This window comes from Schistocerca gregaria, chromosome 3, assembly GCF_023897955.1.
Source record: "Schistocerca gregaria isolate iqSchGreg1 chromosome 3, iqSchGreg1.2, whole genome shotgun sequence".
NCBI lineage: Eukaryota > Metazoa > Arthropoda > Insecta > Orthoptera > Acrididae > Schistocerca > Schistocerca gregaria.
In genome coordinates, this window is record NC_064922.1 from 73,117,411 (window position 1) to 73,131,242 (window position 13,832).

Consider the following 13,832-nt stretch of genomic DNA (forward strand, 5'->3'; position numbering starts at 1 on the left):
ACTAGCTCTGCATGTTGTCATGCAATTTCTTTACCTCTCAGAAATGATTATGACATGAAAGTGAAGTACGTGACGAGTGTGACGTTAGGAAAACATTAGGCATCATGGAGAGATTCTGTATGGGACCACCCAACCCAAACGAGTACTGTGTGACGTGCTACCCGGCAGGTATTCACCTAGGTAGCCGGCTAGCTCAGTTGGTAGAGTGTCAGACTCTTAATCCCAGGGTCGTGGGTTCGAGCCAGACGCTGGGCGGAACGGAAGTTTAATCCGCTGCAAGTGTAAATTACCGTTTTTCTGATTAACGAGATTTAATGGAAATAGCAACTTTAAACTTTGCCTACGTCTCTGTCAGTCGCAAGGAAATTGTATTTGAAGGTGAAGGTGATTTTGTAGACATGTGTGAAAGACATGTTCTGAAATGCAAGTGTTGTTGTTTGGAGAGCACATCGGTTACGTGTCAGATGTGTAGCCAAGCAGTAATTTGTCGCCATAGCTGCAAATATTAGCCGGTAATATGAAGTGTTGTCAGCTAAAGTCTGATGATGCAGACGACCGTAAGGACGAAGTACCCAAGAGTACCGCTAGGCCGCGCCTCTTTAGCTCAGTGGTAGAGCACTGGTCTCATAAACCAGGGGTCGTAAGTTCCATCCTCACAGGAGAAAGATGAATTTTGGAAATCAGTTGCGCGTCGTGGCCGTATAGCAAACAGTATCTGTGATGACGAACAATTAGCGACAGGCGTTTTTTTAAGAATTACTCTCAGATGCGATTAAGGCGAATGGCGCAGATAAAGCATTTGCCAAAGCGGTACAGCATAAGGTGGGACGAGGCAGTCTGAATTATATTTTATAGATGTATTTCTCACATATCTCAGAGCCTCTCGCGATATTCGTCGTCGTCGTCGCCGCCGCCGCTTCTGCAGAAGTAGCAAATGGCAATCGTAGCAAATGCGGCGAGGGACGCCCTGCCTTCGATTCCGAATGCACAAAGTGTGTGGTCTTGTTTCTCAGTCTATATTTGGTCGGTCTCGTCAGAGGTTGAATGTAACGAATGGGTGGGAAAGAGCAAGGGGCAGCGGCTGTGTAGAACGAAAACACAAATCCTCAGGGGTGTGAGCGTTTCGAGATGAGTCGTATACATGTAAATGTTGGTCGTCAGTGACCGTGTGGCCTAATGGATAAGGCGTCGGACTTCGGATCTGAAGATTACAGGTTCGAATGCTGTCACGCTTGTGTTTTTCCAGTTCTGAAAAACAAACATAACGTTTTAATGTAGCAATTGAGCAGTACGAAACCGTCTGAATGTTGCTGTTGACCATTTTTTGCTTGGAGATGCTCTTGAGCTTGAAACACACACAACAAGACCGGTGTTAACTAGCGAAATGGTCGGCAGAGTGCCGACACGACGAGTTTTGACTATCACTTGCACATCTAAAACAACGTCGGGAAGTAACTCGTTCGGCTTTTGAGTCACATAAAGTATGTGTGTTAATTTTGACGCCACTAGCTCTGCATGTTGTCATGCAATTTCTTTACCTCTCAGAAATGATTATGACATAAAAGTGAAGTACGTGACGAGTGTGACGTTAGGAAAACATTAGGCATCATGGAGAGATTCTGTATGGGACCACCCAACCCAAACGAGTACTGTGTGACGTGCTACCCGGCAGGTATTCACCGAGGTAGCCGGCTAGCTCAGTCGGCAGAGTGTCAGACTTTTAATCCCATGGTCGTGGGTTCGAGCCAGACGCTGGGCGGAACGGAATTTTGTTCCGCTGCACGTGTAAATTACCGTTTTTCTGATTAACGATATTTAATGGAAATAGCAACTTTAAACTTTGCCTACGTCTCTGTCAGTCGCAAGGAAACTGTATTTGAAGGTGAAGGTGATTTTGTAGACATGTGTGAAAGACATGTTCTGAAATGCAAGTGTTGTTGTTTGGAGAGCACATCGGTTACGTGTCAGATGTGTAGCCAAGCAGTAATTTGTCGCCATAGCTGCAAATATTAGCCGGTAATATGAAGTGTTGTCAGCTAAAGTCTGATGATGCAGACGACCGTAAGGACGAAGTACCCAAGAGTACCGCTAGGCCGCGCCTCTTTAGCTCAGTGGTAGAGCACTGGTCTAATAAACCAGGGGTCGTAAGTTCCATCCTCACAGGAGAAAGGTGAATTTTGGAAATCAGTTGCGCGTCGTGGCCGTATAGCAAAGAGTATCTGTGATGACGAACAATTAGCGACAGGCGTTTTTTTAAGAATTACTCTCAGATGCGATTAAGGCGAATGGCGCAGATAAAGCATTTGCCAAAGCGGTACAGCATAAGGTGGGACGAGGCAGTCTGAATTATATTTTATAGATGTATTTCTCACATATCTCAGAGCCTCTCGCGATATTCGTCGTCGTCGTCGCCGCCGCCGCTTCTGCAGAAGTAGCAAATGGCAATCGTAGCAAATGCGGCGAGGGACGCCCTGCCTTCGATTCCGAATGCACAAAGTGTGTGGTCTTGTTTCTCAGTCTATATTTGGTCGGTCTCGTCAGAGGTTGAATGTAACGAATGGGTGGGAAAGAGCAAGGGGGAGCGGCTGTGTAGAACGAAAACACAAATCCTCAGGGGTGTGAGCGTTTCGAGATGAGTCGTATACATGTAAATGTTGGTCGTCAGTGACCGTGTGGCCTAATGGATAAGGCGTCGGACTTCGGATCTGAAGATTACAGGTTCGAATGCTGTCACGCTTGTGTTTTTCCAGTTCTGAAAAAGAAACATAACGTTTTAATGTAGCAATTGAGCAGTACGAAACCGTCTGAATGTTGCTGTTGACCATTTTTTGCTTGGAGATGCTCTTGAGCTTGAAACACACACAACAAGACCGGTGTTAACTAGCGAAATGGTCGGCAGAGTGCCGACACGACGAGTTTTGACTATCACTTGCACATCTAAAACAACGTCGGGAAGTAACTCGTTCGGCTTTTGAGTCACATAAAGTATGTGTGTTAATTTTGACGCCACTAGCTCTGCATGTTGTCATGCAATTTCTTTACCTCTCAGAAATGATTATGACATAAAAGTGAAGTACGTGACGAGTGTGACGTTAGGAAAACATTAGGCATCATGGAGAGATTCTGTATGGGACCACCCAACCCAAACGAGTACTGTGTGACGTGCTACCCGGCAGGTATTCACCGAGGTAGCCGGCTAGCTCAGTCGGCAGAATGTCAGACTTTTAATCCCATGGTCGTGGGTTCGAGCCAGACGCTGGGCGGAACGGAATTTTGTTCCGCTGCACGTGTAAATTACCGTTTTTCTGATTAACGAGATTTAATGGAAATAGCAACTTTAAACTTTGCCTACGTCTCTGTCAGTCGCAAGGAAACTGTATTTGAAGGTGAAGCTGATTTTGTAGACATGTGTGAAAGACATGTTCTGAAATGCAAGTGTTGTTGTTTGGAGAGCACATCGGTTACGTGTCAGATGTGTAGCCAAGCAGTAATTTGTCGCCATAGCTGCAAATATTAGCCGGTAAAATGAAGTGTTGTCAGCTAAAGTCTGATGATGCAGACGACCGTAAGGACGAAGTACCCAAGAGTACCGTTAGGCCGCGCCTCTTTAGCTCAGTGGTAGAGCACTGGTCTAATAAACCAGGGGTCGTAAGTTCCATCCTCACAGGAGAAAGGTGAATTTTGGAAATCAGTTGCGCGTCGTGGCCGTATAGCAAAGAGTATCTGTGATGACGAACAATTAGCGACAGGCGTTTTTCTAAGAATTACTCTCAGATGCGATTAAGGCGAATGGCGCAGATAAAGCATTTGCCAAAGCGGTACAGCATAAGGTGGGACGAGGCAGTCTGAATTATATTTTATAGATGTATTTCTCACATATCTCAGAGCCTCTCGCGATATTCGTCGTCGTCGTCGCCGCCGCCGCTTCTGCAGAAGTAGCAAATGGCAATCGTAGCAAATGCGGCGAGGGACGCCCTGCCTTCGATTCCGAATGCACAAAGTGTGTGGTCTTGTTTCTCAGTCTATATTTGGTCGGTCTCGTCAGAGGTTGAATGTAACGAATGGGTGGGAAAGAGCAAGGGGCAGCGGCTGTGTAGAACGAAAACACAAATCCTCAGGGGTGTGAGCGTTTCGAGATGAGTCGTATACATGTAAATGTTGGTCGTCAGTGACCGTGTGGCCTAATGGATAAGGCGTCGGACTTCGGATCTGAAGATTACAGGTTCGAATGCTGTCACGCTTGTGTTTTTCCAGTTCTGAAAAAGAAACATAACGTTTTAATGTAGCAATTGAGCAGTACGAAACCGTCTGAATGTTGCTGTTGACCATTTTTTGCTTGGAGATGCTCTTGAGCTTGAAACACACACAACAAGACAGGTGTTAACTAGCGAAATGGTCGGCAGAGTGCCGACACAGCGAGTTTTGACTATCACTTACACATCTAAAACAACGTCGGGAAGTAACTCGTTCGGCTTTTGAGTCACATAAAGTATGTGTGTTAATTTTGACGCCACTAGCTCTGCATGTTGTCATGCAATTTCTTTACCTCTCAGAAATGATTATGACATGAAAGTGAAGTACGTGACGAGTGTGACGTTAGGAAAACATTAGGCATCATGGAGAGATTCTGTATGGGACCACCCAACCCAAACGAGTACTGTGTGACGTGCTACCCGGCAGGTATTCACCTAGGTAGCCGGCTAGCTCAGTTGGTAGAGTGTCAGACTCTTAATCCCAGGGTCGTGGGTTCGAGCCAGACGCTGGGCGGATCGGAATTTTAATCCGCTGCAAGTGTAAATTACCGTTTTTCTGATTAACGAGATTTAATGGAAATAGCAACTTTAAACTTTGCCTACGTCTCTGTCAGTCGCAAGGAAACTGTATTTGAAGGTGAAGGTGATTTTGTAGACATGTGTGAAAGACATGTTCTGAAATGCAAGTGTTGTTGTTTGGAGAGCACATCGGTTACGTGTCAGATGTGTAGCCAAGCAGTAATTTGTCGCCATAGCTGCAAATATTAGCCGGTAATATGAAGTGTTGTCAGCTAAAGTCTGATGATGCAGACGACCGTAAGGACGAAGTACCCAAGAGTACCGCTAGGCCGCGCCTCTTTAGCTCAGTGGTAGAGCACTGGTCTAATAAACCAGGGGTCGTAAGTTCCATCCTCACAGGAGAAAGATGAATTTTGGAAATCAGTTGCGCGTCGTGGCCGTATAGCAAACAGTATCTGTGATGACGAACAATTAGCGACAGGCGTTTTTTTAAGAATTACTCTCAGATGCGATTAAGGCGAATGGCGCAGATAAAGCATTTGCCAAAGCGGTACAGCATAAGGTGGGACGAGGCAGTCTGAATTATATTTTATAGATGTATTTCTCACATATCTCAGAGCCTCTCGCGATATTCGTCGTCGTCGTCGCCGCCGCCGCTTCTGCAGAAGTAGCAAATGGCAATCGTAGCAAATGCGGCGAGGGACGCCCTGCCTTCGATTCCGAATGCACAAAGTGTGTGGTCTTGTTTCTCAGTCTATATTTGGTCGGTCTCGTCAGAGGTTGAATGTAACGAATGGGTGGGAAAGAGCAAGGGGCAGCGGCTGTGTAGAACGAAAACACAAATCCTCAGGGGTGTGAGCGTTTCGAGATGAGTCGTATACATGTAAATGTTGGTCGTCAGTGACCGTGTGGCCTAATGGATAAGGCGTCGGACTTCGGATCTGAAGATTACAGGTTCGAATGCTGTCACGCTTGTGTTTTTCCAGTTCTGAAAAAGAAACATAACGTTTTAATGTAGCAATTGAGCAGTACGAAACCGTCTGAATGTTGCTGTTGACCATTTTTTGCTTGGAGATGCTCTTGAGCTTGAAACACACACAACAAGACCGGTGTTAACTAGCGAAATGGTCGGCAGAGTGCCGACACGACGAGTTTTGACTATCACTTGCACATCTAAAACAACGTCGGGAAGTAACTCGTTCGGCTTTTGAGTCACATAAAGTATGTGTGTTAATTTTGACGCCACTAGCTCTGCATGTTGTCATGCAATTTCTTTACCTCTCAGAAATGATTATGACATAAAAGTGAAGTACGTGACGAGTGTGACGTTAGGAAAACATTAGGCATCATGGAGAGATTCTGTATGGGACCACCCAACCCAAACGAGTACTGTGTGACGTGCTACCCGGCAGGTATTCACCGAGGTAGCCGGCTAGCTCAGTCGGCAGAGTATCAGACTTTTAATCCCATGGTCGTGGGTTCGAGCCAGACGCTGGGCGGAACGGAGTTTTGTTCCGCTGCACGTGTAAATTACCGTTTTTCTGATTAACGATATTTAATGGAAATAGCAACTTTAAACTTTGCCTACGTCTCTGTCAGTCGCAAGGAAACTGTATTTGAAGGTGAAGGTGATTTTGTAGACATGTGTGAAAGACATGTTCTGAAATGCAAGTGTTGTTGTTTGGAGAGCACATCGGTTACGTGTCAGATGTGTAGCCAAGCAGTAATTTGTCGCCATAGCTGCAAATATTAGCCGGTAATATGAAGTGTTGTCAGCTAAAGTCTGATGATGCAGACGACCGTAAGGACGAAGTACCCAAGAGTACTGCTAGGCCGCGCCTCTTTAGCTCAGTGGTAGAGCACTGGTCTAATAAATCAGGGGTCGTAAGTTCCATCCTCACAGGAGAAAGGTGAATTTTGGAAATCAGTTGCGCGTCGTGGCCGTATAGCAAAGAGTATCTGTGATGACGAACAATTAGCGACAGGCGTTTTTTTAAGAATTACTCTCAGATGCGATTAAGGCGAATGGCGCAGATAAAGCATTTGCCAAAGCGGTACAGCATAAGGTGGGACGAGGCAGTCTGAATTATATTTTATAGATGTATTTCTCACATATCTCAGAGCCTCTCGCGATATTCGTCGTCGTCGTCGCCGCCGCCGCTTCTGCAGAAGTAGCAAATGGCAATCGTAGCAAATGCGGCGAGGGACGCCCTGCCTTCGATTCCGAATGCACAAAGTGTGTGGTCTTGTTTCTCAGTCTATATTTGGTCGGTCTCGTCAGAGGTTGAATGTAACGAATGGGTGGGAAAGAGCAAGGGGCAGCGGCTGTGTAGAACGAAAACACAAATCCTCAGGGGTGTGAGCGTTTCGAGATGAGTCGTATACATGTAAATGTTGGTCGTCAGTGACCGTGTGGCCTAATGGATAAGGCGTCGGACTTCGGATCTGAAGATTACAGGTTCGAATGCTGTCACGCTTGTGTTTTTCCAGTTCTGAAAAAGAAACATAACGTTTTAATGTAGCAATTGAGCAGTACGAAACCGTCTGAATGTTGCTGTTGACCATTTTTTGCTTGGAGATGCTCTTGAGCTTGAAACACACACAACAAGACCGGTGTTAACTAGCGAAATGGTCGGCAGAGTGCCGACACGACGAGTTTTGACTATCACTTGCACATCTAAAACAACGTCGGGAAGTAACTCGTTCGGCTTTTGAGTCACATAAAGTATGTTTGTTAATTTTGACGCCACTAGCTCTGCATGTTGTCATGCAATTTCTTTACCTCTCAGAAATGATTATGACATAAAAGTGAAGTACGTGACGAGTGTGACGTTAGGAAAACATTAGGCATCATGGAGAGATTCTGTATGGGACCACCCAACCCAAACGAGTACTGTGTGACGTGCTACCCGGCAGGTATTCACCGAGGTAGCCGGCTAGCTCAGTCGGCAGAGTGTCAGACTTTTAATCCCATGGTCGTGGGTTCGAGCCAGACGCTGGGCGGAACGGAGTTTTGTTCCGCTGCACGTGTAAATTACCGTTTTTCTGATTAACGATATTTAATGGAAATAGCAACTTTAAACTTTGCCTACGTCTCTGTCAGTCGCAAGGAAACTGTATTTGAAGGTGAAGGTGATTTTGTAGACATGTGTGAAAGACATGTTCTGAAATGCAAGTGTTGTTGTTTGGAGAGCACATCGGTTACGTGTCAGATGTGTAGCCAAGCAGTAATTTGTCGCCATAGCTGCAAATATTAGCCGGTAATATGAAGTGTTGTCAGCTAAAGTCTGATGATGCAGACGACCGTAAGGACGAAGTACCCAAGAGTACCGCTAGGCCGCGCCTCTTTAGCTCAGTGGTAGAGCACTGGTCTAATAAACCAGGGGTCGTAAGTTCCATCCTCACAGGAGAAAGGTGAATTTTGGAAATCAGTTGCGCGTCGTGGCCGTATAGCAAAGAGTATCTGTGATGACGAACAATTAGCGACAGGCGTTTTTTTAAGAATTACTCTCAGATGCGATTAAGGCGAATGGCGCAGATAAAGCATTTGCCAAAGCGGTACAGCATAAGGTGGGACGAGGCAGTCTGAATTATATTTTATAGATGTATTTCTCACATATCTCAGAGCCTCTCGCGATATTCGTCGTCGTCGTCGTCGCCGCCGCCGCTTCTGCAGAAGTAGCAAAATGCAATCGTAGCAAATGCGGCGAGGGACGCCCTGCCTTCGATTCCGAATGCACAAAGTGTGTGGTCTTGTTTCTCAGTCTATATTTGGTCGGTCTCGTCAGAGGTTGAATGTAACGAATGGGTGGGAAAGAGCAAGGGGCAGCGGCTGTGTAGAACGAAAACACAAATCCTCAGGGGTGTGAGCGTTTCGAGATGAGTCGTATACATGTAAATGTTGGTCGTCAGTGACCGTGTGGCCTAATGGATAAGGCGTCGGACTTCGGATCTGAAGATTACAGGTTCGAATGCTGTCACGCTTGTGTTTTTCCAGTTCTGAAAAAGAAACATAACGTTATAATGTAGCAATTGAGCAGTACGAAACCGTCTGAATGTTGCTGTTGACCATTTTTTGCTTGGAGATGCTCTTGAGCTTGAAACTCACCCAACAAGACCGGTGTTAACTAGCGAAATGGTCGGCAGAGTGCCGACACAGCGAGGTTTGACTATCACTTGCACATCTAAAACAACGTCGGGAAGTAACTCGTTCGGCTTTTGAGTCACATAAAGTATGTGTGTTAATTTTGACGCCACTAGCTCTCTATGTTGTCATGCAATTTCTTTACCTCTCAGAAATGATTATGACATAAAAGTGAAGTACGTGACGAGTGTGACGTTAGGAAAACATTAGGCATCATGGAGAGATTCTGTATGGGACCACCCAACCCAAACGAGTACTGTGTGACGTGCTACCCGGCAGGTATTCACCGAGGTAGCCGGCTAGCTCAGTCGGCAGAGTGTCAGACTTATAATCCCATGGTCGTGGGTTCGAGCCAGACGCTGGGCGGAACGGAATTTTGTTCCGCTGCAAGTGTAAATTACCGTTTTTCTGATTAACGAGATTTAATGGAAATAGCAACTTTAAACTTTGCCTACGTCTCTGTCAGTCGCAAGGAAACTGTATTTGAAGGTGAAGGTGATTTTGTAGACATGTGTGAAAGACATGTTCTGAAATGCAAGTGTTGTTGTTTGGAGAGCACATCGGTTACGTGTCAGATGTGTAGCCAAGCAGTAATTTGTCGCCATAGCTGCAAATATTAGCCGGTAATATGAAGTGTTGTCAGCTAAAGTCTGATGATGCAGACGACCGTAAGGACGAAGTACCCAAGAGTACCGCTAGGCCGCGCCTCTTTAGCTCAGTGGTATAGCACTGGTCTAATAAACCAGGGGTCGTAAGTTCAATCCTCACAGGAGAAAGGTGAATTTTGGAAATCAGTTGCGCGTCGTGGCCGTATAGCAAACAGTATCTGTGATGACGAACAATTAGCGACAGGCATTTTTTTAAGAATTACTCTCAGATGCGATTAAGGCGAATGGCGCAGATAAAGCATTTGCCAAAGCGGTACAGCATAAGGTGGGACGAGGCAGTCTGAATTATATTTTATAGATATATTTCTCACATATCTCAGAGCCTCTCGCGATATTCGTCGTCGTCGTCGTCGTCGTCGTCGTCGTCGTCGTCGTCGCCGCTGCCGCTTCTGCAGAAGTAGCAAATGGCAATCGTAGCAAATGCGGCGAGGGACGCCCTGCCTTCGATTCCGAATGCACAAAGTGTGTGGTCTTGTTTCTCAGTCTATATTTGGTCGGTCTCGTCAGAGGTTGAATGTAACGAATGGATGGGAAAGAGCAAGGGGCAGCGGCTGTGTAGAACGAAAACACAAATCCTCAGGGGTGTGAGCGTTTCGAGATGAGTCGTATACATGTAAATGTTGGTCGTCAGTGACCGTGTGGCCTAATGGATAAGGCGTCGGACTTCGGATCTGAAGATTACAGGCTAGAATGCTGTCACGCTTGTGTTTTTCCAGTTCTGAAAAAGAAACATAACGTTATAATGTAGCAATTGAGCAGTACGAAACCGTCTGAATGTTGCTGTTGACCATTTTTTGCTTGGAGATGCTCTTGAGCTTGAAACACACACAACAAGACCGGTGTTAACTAGCGAAATGGTCGGCAGAGTGCCGACACAGCGAGTTTTGACTATCACTTGCACATCTAAAACAACGTCGGGAAGTAACTCGTTCGGCTTTTGAGTCACATAAAGAATGTGTGTTAATTTTGACGCCACTAGCTCTGCATGTTGTCATGCAATTTCTTTACCTCTCAGAAATGATTTTGACATAAAAGTGAAGTACGTGACGAGTGTGACGTTAGGAAAACATTAGGCATCATGGAGAGTTTCTGTATGGGACCACCCAACCCAAACGAGTACTGTGTGACGTGCTACCCGGCAGGTATTCACCGAGGTAGCCGGCTAGCTCAGTCGGTAGAGTGTCAGACTCTTAATCCCAGGGTCGTGGGTTCGAGCCAGACGCTGGGCGGAACGGAATTATGTTCCGCTGCAAGTGTAAATTACCGTTATTCTGATTAACGATATTTAATGGAAATAGCAACTTTAAACTTTGCCTACGTCTCTGTCAGTCGCAAGGAAACTGTATTTGAAGGTGAAGGTGATTTTGTAGACATGTGTGAAAGACATGTTCTGAAATGCAAGTGTTGTTGTTTGGAGAGCACATCGGTTACGTGTCAGATGTGTAGCCAAGCAGTAATTTGTCGCCATAGCTGCAAATATTAGCCGGTAATATGAAGTGTTGTCAGCTAAAGTCTGATGATGCAGACGACCGTAAGGACGAAGTACCCAAGAGTACTGCTATGCCGCGCCTCTTTAGCTCAGTGGTAGAGCACTGGTCTAATAAACCAGGGGTCGTAAGTTCCATCCTCACAGGAGAAAGGTGAATTTTGGAAATCAGTTGCGCGTCGTGGCCGTATAGCAAAGAGTATCTGTGATGACGAACAATTAGCGACAGGCGTTTTTTTAAGAATTACTCTCAGATGCGATTAAGGCGAATGGCGCAGATAAAGCATTTGCCAAAGCGGTACAGCATAAGGTGGGACGAGGCAGTCTGAATTATATTTTATAGATGTATTTCTCACATATCTCAGAGCCTCTCGCGATATTCGTCGTCGTCGTCGTCGCCGCCGCCGCTTCTGCAGAAGTAGCAAAATGCAATCGTAGCAAATGCGGCGAGGGACGCCCTGCCTTCGATTCCGAATGCACAAAGTGTGTGGTCTTGTTTCTCAGTCTATATTTGGTCGGTCTCGTCAGAGGTTGAATGTAACGAATGGGTGGGAAAGAGCAAGGGGCAGCGGCTGTGTAGAACGAAAACACAAATCCTCAGGGGTGTGAGCGTTTCGAGATGAGTCGTATACATGTAAATGTTGGTCGTCAGTGACCGTGTGGCCTAATGGATAAGGCGTCGGACTTCGGATCTGAAGATTACAGGTTCGAATGCTGTCACGCTTGTGTTTTTCCAGTTCTGAAAAAGAAACATAACGTTATAATGTAGCAATTGAGCAGTACGAAACCGTCTGAATGTTGCTGTTGACCATTTTTTGCTTGGAGATGCTCTTGAGCTTGAAACACACACAACAAGACCGGTGTTAACTAGCGAAATGGTCGGCAGAGTGCCGACACAGCGAGGTTTGACTATCACTTGCACATCTAAAACAACGTCGGGAAGTAACTCGTTCGGCTTTTGAGTCACATAAAGTATGTGTGTTAATTTTGACGCCACTAGCTCTCTATGTTGTCATGCAATTTCTTTACCTCTCAGAAATGATTATGACATAAAAGTGAAGTACGTGACGAGTGTGACGTTAGGAAAACATTAGGCATCATGGAGAGATTCTGTATGGGACCACCCAACCCAAACGAGTACTGTGTGACGTGCTACCCGGCAGGTATTCACCGAGGTAGCCGGCTAGCTCAGTCGGCAGAGTGTCAGACTTATAATCCCATGGTCGTGGGTTCGAGCCAGACGCTGGGCGGAACGGAATTTTGTTCCGCTGCAAGTGTAAATTACCGTTTTTCTGATTAACGAGATTTAATGGAAATAGCAACTTTAAACTTTGCCTACGTCTCTGTCAGTCGCAAGGAAACTGTATTTGAAGGTGAAGGTGATTTTGTAGACATGTGTGAAAGACATGTTCTGAAATGCAAGTGTTGTTGTTTGGAGAGCACATCGGTTACGTGTCAGATGTGTAGCCAAGCAGTAATTTGTCGCCATAGCTGCAAATATTAGCCGGTAATATGAAGTGTTGTCAGCTAAAGTCTGATGATGCAGACGACCGTAAGGACGAAGTACCCAAGAGTACCGCTAGGCCGCGCCTCTTTAGCTCAGTGGTAGAGCACTGGTCTAATAAACCAGGGGTCGTAAGTTCAATCCTCACAGGAGAAAGGTGAATTTTGGAAATCAGTTGCGCGTCGTGGCCGTATAGCAAACAGTATCTGTGATGACGAACAATTAGCGACAGGCATTTTTTTAAGAATTACTCTCAGATGCGATTAAGGCGAATGGCGCAGATAAAGCATTTGCCAAAGCGGTACAGCATAAGGTGGGACGAGGCAGTCTGAATTATATTTTATAGATATATTTCTCACATATCTCAGAGCCTCTCGCGATATTCGTCGTCGTCGTCGTCGTCGTCGTCGTCGTCGTCGTCGTCGCCGCTGCCGCTTCTGCAGAAGTAGCAAATGGCAATCGTAGCAAATGCGGCGAGGGACGCCCTGCCTTCGATTCCGAATGCACAAAGTGTGTGGTCTTGTTTCTCAGTCTATATTTGGTCGGTCTCGTCAGAGGTTGAATGTAACGAATGGATGGGAAAGAGCAAGGGGCAGCGGCTGTGTAGAACGAAAACACAAATCCTCAGGGGTGTGAGCGTTTCGAGATGAGTCGTATACATGTAAATGTTGGTCGTCAGTGACCGTGTGGCCTAATGGATAAGGCGTCGGACTTCGGATCTGAAGATTACAGGCTAGAATGCTGTCACGCTTGTGTTTTTCCAGTTCTGAAAAAGAAACATAACGTTATAATGTAGCAATTGAGCAGTACGAAACCGTCTGAATGTTGCTGTTGACCATTTTTTGCTTGGAGATGCTCTTGAGCTTGAAACACACACAACAAGACCGGTGTTAACTAGCGAAATGGTCGGCAGAGTGCCGACACAGCGAGTTTTGACTATCACTTGCACATCTAAAACAACGTCGGGAAGTAACTCGTTCGGCTTTTGAGTCACATAAAGAATGTGTGTTAATTTTGACGCCACTAGCTCTGCATGTTGTCATGCAATTTCTTTACCTCTCAGAAATGATTTTGACATAAAAGTGAAGTACGTGACGAGTGTGACGTTAGGAAAACATTAGGCATCATGGAGAGTTTCTGTATGGGACCACCCAACCCAAACGAGTACTGTGTGACGTGCTACCCGGCAGGTATTCACCGAGGTAGCCGGCTAGCTCAGTCGGTAGAGTGTCAGACTCTTAATCCCAGGGTCGTGGGT

General features: G+C 45.9%; 1 non-coding gene across 1 annotated transcript; it reads left to right on the forward strand.

The window, feature by feature from the left end:
• Positions 1 to 12,658: 12,658 nt before the first annotated feature.
• Trnai-aau (transfer RNA isoleucine (anticodon AAU)) lies at positions 12,659 to 12,730 on the forward strand. The gene has a single exon. It is a non-coding gene; the product is annotated as a tRNA-Ile (tRNA).
• Positions 12,731 to 13,832: the final 1,102 nt, after the last annotated feature.